The sequence below is a fragment of the Struthio camelus genome, chromosome 10, assembly GCF_040807025.1.
Source record: "Struthio camelus isolate bStrCam1 chromosome 10, bStrCam1.hap1, whole genome shotgun sequence".
NCBI classification, from domain to species: Eukaryota; Metazoa; Chordata; class Aves; order Struthioniformes; family Struthionidae; genus Struthio; species Struthio camelus.
The window spans coordinates 24,360,560-24,369,874 of record NC_090951.1 but is presented as its reverse complement, the minus strand read 5'-3'; positions in this window follow the sequence as shown (position 1 = coordinate 24,369,874).

Genomic DNA, 9,315 nt, shown 5'->3' with positions numbered 1-9,315 from the left:
GGGGTGGCCGCGGCGGCCGGCGACTGGCGGAGGCGGTGGGCGGGGCCGCGGCCGGAGGGGGCGCAGTTCCGCCGGGGCCCGCGCTTTGCCGCCCCCTGCCGGGGCCTGGGGTTCCCCCGCTCCGCCTGCCTCGACACCGTCCCCGTCCCCCGAGCCCCATGTACGCAGGACCCCCCCCCCCCCGACCCCACATGCCCCAGAAGCCCCCTGGCACCCCAGGCCCAGCCTAGGCACCAGTAGCCCTTTCAGTCGGGCCTGGTGTGGGGCTCTAGGGCTGACCCACAGCGCCTGACCCTATGTGGATGTGTTGCGCAGGCCTCAGGCCTCAGACACAGGCCCCAGGGTGCTATCCCCACCCAAGGGTGACTTCTGGCTCCACTGATGGCTTCCCTCGGGGGCTGGGACATGGCTGCCACAGAGTGCCCACACGGGCAGTGAGGAGCCATGGGCTGTCCCTTCCGCACCGAGGCAAGGGCCGTGGGACGAGCAGGGAAGTGGGTGCACTCATTCTCCAAGTCTGGTCTGCAGGCCCCTGGAATGAGGCTAACTGCTGAAGCTAGCAGTGTCCAGTGCATGCCAATCCTAAATGTCAGGCGCAGGGCTAAACTTGCCCCCACGGTCCCATGGATCTGTTCCTGCTCATACCATGAGTGAGGGGCAGCAAAGACCCCAACAAGCATAGCTTTCCCCTTCCTCACACTACTGCCCATTAAGGATGGCTGCAATGACCCACTGCCCGAGGAGGGAAAACTCTTGCCTGATTCTTGGAGTCAAACCAAACCCAGATGATCCTCAGCAGTGACTGGAAATGCTGCTCCCCAATGAGTGGCTCTTAGGGCCTCCTGCACAGCATTGCTCAGCTGTGTGAATTCAGGGCACATTCAGGCAAATATTCCCCTGGCAAGAAGGTCGCCTGGAAGAATTGACCCTTTTCTTTGGCAATGAACACCTGTCCCTTTGGGCTAGCTATTGTGCACAACAGAATAATGAAGTATCTTCCTTCTCCCTTTCTTTTCCCTTGCTACAAAGTGTCACAAAAGCCACACAAAGCTTGTTTGGTAATTGCTGATGGACTTTCTTCCTCTTACCCTTTTCCCATCCTTAAACCAAGTACTCCATTTGCAGCTTTAGATGACCTGAAAGCACAGGGACAAGGTACTACATCTTATTGCAGAGATTGTTTATGGCACTTGTAACTCTGGAGAAAATGTAAATACAACACTGTCAGGCTTGTTTTCCAGCTTGACTGTCATGTCATTCCAGATACAATTCATTTGGGGAGGAGGTGGTATTTTCACACCTCTACAATGCTTTTAAAAGTAACTGATTTTATTTTAACATATCTGAGCTCTTCAGCTGTTTAAAATGCATAATAAATGATACCATAATAAATAAAATTATACCTGCTGACACAGGCTATTGTCATGATCTTCTTTTCAGTGTTATACGGACTCTAGATAAAAAGGTAGGTAAATGTAGCAAGTGACAGGTCTGAGAAGGGGTGCTTGGGCTGTACATGACAGAGCCAGTGAATTGTACAGAGCTGCCACCTGATTATTTTTTACACTAACAACACTGCAGGTATGTTTTCAGCCTTTTAACCTTCGTTCCCCCCCCCCCCCCCAATTTTCTTCTGGAGACTGGTTTCACAGACTTAGGTTCTTTACACTGTCTCTGTGAGGTGGATTAGCCTGTGCCTAAATGTAAAATCTTGAGCATGTTCCTACTAAAGTTGATCCCATCATTTTAGACAGTTTCTCAGGATCATTCTCAATCCCTGTCCCATCCTCCCAAGTGACTGCAGCCCATCGCAGCTTGATGCCACCAGCAAATTAAAAAGCATGTTCTTCTCCTTTATCGGTCAGACTGTTAGTGGAATTGTATATAGTACTGGGCCCAGGACAGACAGCCTCACATTGTTTACATCTGCTCTGACAGCACTAACCATTCTCCAAGGATGGATTTCCTTAGGGTTTTGCATCTTCTGCCAGCAGTTTCCTCATAGCTTTGTTTCCTGGCTGGCTCATGAGAGCATCCAATAAAGCAGTTACAGGTCGCCATCACCACCACTAATTGCTAGCACAAAAAAAGTCAAAGAACCAACATGTATCGACCTCTTCAGTCAGAACCATAGACTTCTGAGAACTTCAATCAGAGTGGCTCTTTCTTGTTATTATTTATACCGTGGTAGTGCCTGGAGGTCCACCAGAGCCAAAAGAATATTACACCAGGCATGCACAAAAAGCCAGCAGTAGCAGTATCCATCCTGAAAACTACCCAAGGAGCAGTTACTCACTGCAGAAGGTCTGGTGGAAGTGTGAACTCTTTGAGGGAGCTTAAGAGTAGGTACAATATTCAGAGATCTCACGGAATGGTCCTCTCTTCTACATGATCCTCTGTGTGCTGTTTTTGGCACTCATTTTGAGTTTAGGGACAGTGCCAGTTCTACAGCCCCTAGTGAGAAGAATGGTTATGGCAGATGCCCATCTGGTGATGGATCACTTAGGACTTTGTAGGTGTGGGTCCAGAACTAGACAAAAACCTTGCTTCATGTACAAGCCAAACTGCTGTGGGACAAACTACCTCTGACTTCCAGCCAATTTTCTGGGTCGATCCAGAGGGGAACAAAGAGGATTAAAGCCAATCTGACAAAGGCATGGCTTTTGGGGATGAATCTTGAAATGAAAACTGACCTGAAACAAATCATCTGAGAAACCTGTCATTCAACCTAGAGTCATTCTTCCAACTACAGCAAGAAATGCTTTATTACCAAAATAAATGTTTTGTGTACTGGGTGTAGAGGGTGCTGACTGTGAGGGTCCTAAAAGCAGAGCAGTTTCTGCAGCCTCTGCCCCTACCAGGGTTTGGATGCTTAGGCTCCCAGCCAGCTCTACGATGGCGCAGCTGTAACGAGAGAGCAGGCTGCTGGGACGCAGCCAAGGCGTGAGATGGAGCCAGATGAGCTGCTCAGTCCTTGTCCTTGGTCTTTTCCTGAGCTACATTGCAGGAATGCCCATGCCTGGCCATATATCTCACTGACCTTTCTCTCTCCTACAAAAGGGGACCAATAAAGGGTTTCTGGGAAGTTCAAGTCAGCCAGTTCTTGACATGCTCATACAGCAGCACTTATATTTGGACAGGGTCTAATGGCTTGTTTTTCTGTTGCCTGCCAAAAGGGATATTTGTTGCGTTCCTTGTTGTTTCTTGACTGGCCTTCACCTGCTTCTGCCTCCCCACTTCCAGCATTTTGCTTTACCAAGAGAGGATGCCTCACCCTTCTCCTCCTTATCTGCTCCTTCAGAAATCCCATACAAACACTTATATCCCAAATACCTGCAACCCTTCTCTATGTGCTGCTGAAGTAGGGCTCTCATCCCCTCCCGAGGTAGTCTGCTGACTCCCCTGGCCCTCTCAGCCCTGGGCTGCTTGCTCTTCTGCACCTCTTCCCATACTGTACTGGTGAGAAGGGCCTGAGGTCCCTATGAAGCTATGGCACAAGGCAAAGCAGAGCTGGGGGTGGGTCAGTTTGGCCAGAGGGTGGTGGGTCAGCGGAGGATTGTAATGGGGCTGACCTCAAGTGACACGAACTGGAGGGGGTTCAACCCTGTGAAGGGTTGTTCCCAAGGAACAGCAAACCAGGCCTATTCCAGGGTCACTTCCTAGGGCTGGGGATGTTGTGGGTGTTAATGACAGTGATGAGGTTTGCAGTTGCCAGACATCTGAGGAATGTGTCCATATGCCCAGCCCCCCAGGGCTGGTAGGAGGCCCCTCGCCTTTTCCCTGGGGAACCTTCTGAAGACAGGCTGTAGGTAGCCTGCTGGGACCACCAGGCCAGTGCCAGGTACCCAGAGAGGTGGTGAATCCTTCCTCCTTGGAGATAGGCAAAACCCACCAGGACAAGGCCCTGGACAAGGTTGCTCCAGCTGTGACATTAACCCCTGCTTGGAGCAGGAGCTTGGACTAGAGCCCTCCGGAGCCCCAGTGCTTTGATATGGATGCTGTGATCCAAATCCAGAGTTCCACTAGGGTACAACAAACCATCATTTCCTGCAGGCTGGTGGAAATCACCTGCACTGCCATCATCTGGTTGGGCCGATCACACATGTGCACCCTCAGGAACAGGGCAACTCTCTGCACGTGATGTTACAGCACTTCCAGGGCAGCGGGGTAATTCAGGGAGCACGTTGCTTCCTGCTTGGCAAGACAATAAAAAGTCTGCAGTGCAGGAGAAAAGGGTCTCTCTTATATGCCGCCAAATGGGCTTGCAGTGATGCAGGAAATCTGGATTACATCTGAGCCAAGTCCCAGACCCAGGTGGCAGTGAGCCTGTAGCATCAGTGGCCAGCCTGACCCATAGTGAAAAGCAACCATTCTGGGCCTGACTTCAAGGTTATCCCAGCAAGGCTGAACAAAGGTCAGAGGGGGAGGATGTTCAATTAAATCTGCTTAAAAAAAGAAATCCAACTTTCCATATACCTTGATGGAGAAAAAGCTCCAAAGCTGAGCACATTAGGGTGTTACGGGTGCCAAGCTGGGGGCTGAGCATTGCTTCCAGCAGCAGAGGTGACTCCAGCTCATTTGTTCCTGCTGCATCCAATCCACAGGGATTGAGGTTGCCTTTTCATATTCCTTATAGGAAGTTTGACATTTGGCTCAGTAGAAATCCCTACGTGAGCTCTGATGAAGGCCAGCCCTATGACACTGCATCCTCCAGGGTACGCATGGTTCCCGCAGCTCGATCTCTCCCCCAGCATCCATTGGGTTCCAGCACTTGCTCATCAGGGCTCAGCAGGGAGATGCCACCAGTGTAACAGCCACCTTCTCCCAGCCACATGGCCTGGAGATGCATCCCACTGGAAAACAACACTCCAGTCTGAGGCATGCACTTCAGCCCAGTCCCAAAGCGTGGAGGAGGCCCCGGGCCAGATGGAGTGCCCGGGTGCCAGTTGATGCTGCAGTGCTGGAGGAAGCTTGGTCCATTGTGGCAGTTGCCTAGATGTGCTTTGCCCATCTTGCTGTGGGGAAGCAGGGTCCGGCCCAGGCGTCCATGGCAGCATGCTGCAGGCACCCTGGGCATGTGGGGGGGTGGCACCTAAGGCCCAGCTGTAGCTGCTTTTGGCTGTGGAAGGGAATGGAGCCATCACGTCTCCACTGCCCCTGAGATCAGCTGGGGCATAGAGGAGAGGGCAAGGAAACATTGAAGCGAGGGAGAAAGTGGAGCACCATCCCCTTGCAGCATAAAGGCCTCTAGGCACAATTTCAGCCCATCCCATGAGACAAGCCGATGCTGGCTTGCTGCAGGCAAGCCCACACCTGTCGCCACAGAGGTAGGGTCCAGGCCCTTGCTGGCACCTTCACAAGCAGGAAATTCCTTGGACAATGGAATGGAGGATTAAAATACTGAGTAGAAGAAGCAGAGGATGGTGTGGCTAGGAGCTTGGCCCTGATTTCTCCATGCCACATGTGGTGTCTCAGTCACACAGCTGCCCAGAATAGTGTCACCATCTGGTTCCAGCTGCCCAGAGAGGCAGGAGCCTCTCCAGCCCCTTCTGCGATTACAAAAAGTGAATTTATATATCAAGTCAACCTAACTCTCCATTCCTTTATCCTTTTTTTTTTTTTTATGATAATTCAGGTTTGTCTCTTAGAAAAGAGAAAGGGAGATAATGTCTGCAAAGCATTTAATCTTCTGACCAAAGAACAGCAGAGAGCAAATTAGGATCAACTGCAATTAATTTGCCTTGATGGGCAAAATCTGGAGAGCAGCCATTTCTGGGAATTAAGAACAAAAGCAGGGAGTGTAAAGTAGGTCACTGGAGTTTCATAACCAGAGCAACGGGTTTTCACAACATGCTGGGTGCTCAGAGGTGCTGGAGGCTGCTGAGCCCTGTCCTCCAGATCCGATCCCAAGGGTGAGCTGCAGGGGGCCATGGTGCTACTGTGAATATTTAACCTGCCAAGGATCATCAGAGCTGAGTTTGGGATTTCAAGGAAAAGGCCGGCAGGCAAATGTGGGAGCACCAGGAGGCTGTGTCTACTGCGGGGATGGAGCGGATGGAGGCAAAGTGCTGGGGAAGAGTAACATCCACTGCCAGCTTCCTCTGTTGGAGGAACAGCTCTTGGGAGTGCCAGCCAGCTAGTCAGGCACTGGCAATTACTCCTCCATCTGTGTTATAGGGGAAAAATTCCTCTTTAAAATCCCATTGCGATAACAATTTTTAAAATAGCTGTAGTTAAAAAAAAGTGTTTTCTAAATGCCCAAGTTGACTCCTTCAAGGCTAGGCAGTGTGAAATAAATTTTACAGATTTGCTCTTTGATTTCAGCCTGTAAACTGATTTTTAAAGACTGTAACAGGTAGACCATTGAAAGGCTTTGGACTCTGGAGGCTGGTTTCCACAGTGGCACAGGCACGTGGCACTCTGTGCACTGTGCCCCTGATATCACACCACAGGTTGTGACAATCCCACCGATCAGCTTTGTAGTGTGGCCCCACAAACTAGTAGCTTGGAAAGAAAGAGAGCTACTTTGACTCGCAGAGCTGCGGTGCCTTGTTCATCTCTTGGGCTAGATTGGGAGAATAAGCCCTGGACGCTCTTTCCTCAAAATCGTTTTTGCACTGCCACAGACTGTGGTCAGTGCTTGGAGGGAAAAGCTGCCTTTGGTCCTGCAGGAGGGCCTGGTGTTGGCCACATCCTGCCTCTTCCTGAACAGGAATGGGCTAGCCAAAAATGCAAGAAATATTTAGTATCAAACAATCAGAAGCGTGCCCATTCCCAACATCCTTTCCTAGTCAGTGGCTTTGATTGAAGCAGAGCAGTTTGATGTATGTTAGGAGGATGATTGTGGTGATGGTCTGGAAGAGCATTGCTTTGATGGGCCTGCAGATCCCCAGTCACCTCCAGCCACCCTAAAATAAGGCAATAAGAGAGCAGCCTGCAGTGGCTGGCATGTGACCATCATTTTGGATGGTCTCTCCAGGCCTCTCAGAGGTGCAACTGGGCAAGAGTTGTCAGGGTGACAGGTGTCGTGCAGTCCTCGGGCGGCTGCCTGGCAGGCGCTTATCCTCTTAGCCATCCTGCAGGGATCCAGCACTAATTCACCCTTAAACACAGGATTGTCAGAAATTGGAAATGAAAGAGTAGGCAGATTATCCCCCGGTGGCTGCTTTAACCACGGGGAGAAGGCAGCTGCCTGGAGAGGCGAGCCGAGAGGGTGCTTCACCCCACTGGGTTGATGCCAAAGGGACCCTGGCCCATCCTAGGGCTCAGCAGCAGTCCCCCAGCAAAGGCTGCCTGGGCTGGGGCATGGCAGCTGGGTTTCCTGTGACCATGCCCATGAAGGGGTGGCCGATACATGGCAGCTGGTACGTGCATGCAGCCCATCACCACTTCTGCCTGTGCTATATTTTGTCCTTCCCAGCCAGCAGCTGTGAGTCACCTCCCCAAAGCCAGCTTCAGGCTTGCTAATGAAATAAATAGCAGGTTATGCCACGCTTGTATTAACTAAAAGTGCCGGAACCACTGGCTCTATCACTGAAAAGCCTTAAAACCAACAGATGTTAGGCTGACATCTGCCAGGAGTGACATTGGCCCAGCTGATCCCAGCACGGGGCAGGCAACGCACCCCCAAAGCCTACCCCAGCCCCACCTGTGGCCAGGAGAGCCCAAGTGTGCGTGTTAAGGTCTCTGCTTGTCCGGGTAGGCTGTCTTTACCTGTGGTGGGCACTGGGCCAGCAAGGATGGACACGGAGACTATGAGCACAGCTGGGAACGGGGCTGGGGGGGTTGTCGGTGCTGGGGTTGGCTGCAGGAGCTCTGTGCCCAACATTCCTCCCCTCTGAGGGGTGCCTGGGCTCAATATCTGATGCAGCCGGTTTCCCACCTCTTTCCAAAGGTGAAGAAGGCCACAATGCTGTGAGACAGCCCAGAAAGAGGGGAAAGCAGCCAGATAACCAGCCCCACTGGTTGAAACATGGCTCCTGAAGTAGGGGAGTAGGGGAGTGCCCCTATAAAACAGGGAAGGAGAGCTCAGGGAGCAGCAGTGACTGCTTGGCTTTTTGAATAGCAGGTGATTACTCTTCTTCCTGTAGATGTATCACAGCATAAAATTCCAGGGAGTATTTACCGACCTGGTATGGGCACTGAGCAGCCGGACCAATGTACAGAGAAAGAGAATTACATATTTAAGTGCATAATGGTAGCTGGCTGAGCTGGCTGAGCTACGGTTGCTGTATGGAACCGTATGGATTGTGTCTACCACAGCCATGATAAAATTCTACCAAGAGATCAGACCTAGAAGGAGGAGGTTTTGCAGTTTCTGCAATGAAATAAGAAATAATTTTCCTTGGCTCAATAAAGACAGCAAGAATTGGATTTCTCATTTGTACATAGAAGACGTTCAGATCACAGAATCACAGAATCACAGAATCACAGAATCGTTTAGGTTGGAAGGGACCTCTGGAGATCATCTCGTCCAACCTCCCTGCTCAAGCAGGGTCACCTAGAGCATATTGCCCAGGATCACATCCAGACGGCTTTTGAATATCTCCAGCGAAGGAGACTCCACCACCTCTCTGGGCAACCTGTTCCAATGCTCTGTCACCCTCACAGTGAAGAAGTTTTTTCTCAGGTTCAGATGGAACTTCCTGTGGTTCAGTTTCTGCCCATTGCCTCTTGTCCTGTTGCTGGGCACCACGGAGAAGAGGCTGGCCTCATCCTCTTGACACTCCCCCTTCAGATACTTGTACAAGATATAGGCTTCTAGGATAAAAACAAGACTGCTTGTAGGAGCTTTTGGACTCTTATGTGCAAAACTTTATGCTAAGAGATATGAAAAAAAATTCAGAAGAGAGGATGCTAGCCACAGTCAAAACAACAGAAGTGCAGCACAATGTATTTAGGGTCACCGATGCAGCTGACCTGAGTGCAGAAGCAGATTAAACAGCACTATCTTCTGAGATTTATCCTTAGCTAAAACACAGTTTTCTGTGTTGCCAACTATGTTAGTTCCTCCTTGAATCAAGCAAAAAGAAAATAAGGGCTTGATTGAAAGGGGAGAGGTTTCCTCTGGGAGCAAGTATGCCTCAGAGCACAAAGACTCCAAAATGGACTTCCTGGCACATTTGTCTCCTTGGCGCTAGCCCCAGGCTGGGAGAGTTACTGGGAAAAACCCACTGCAGGAGTATTTTTGGGATAGCCTTGAAGTCACACAGGGAGTCAAAGAAACTGTAGCAAGTTGCTTCTCACCACATGTAGCTGCTTTTCTCATCACTCCTTGTTTTCATAGAATCACAGAATGGTTGAGGTTGGAAGGGA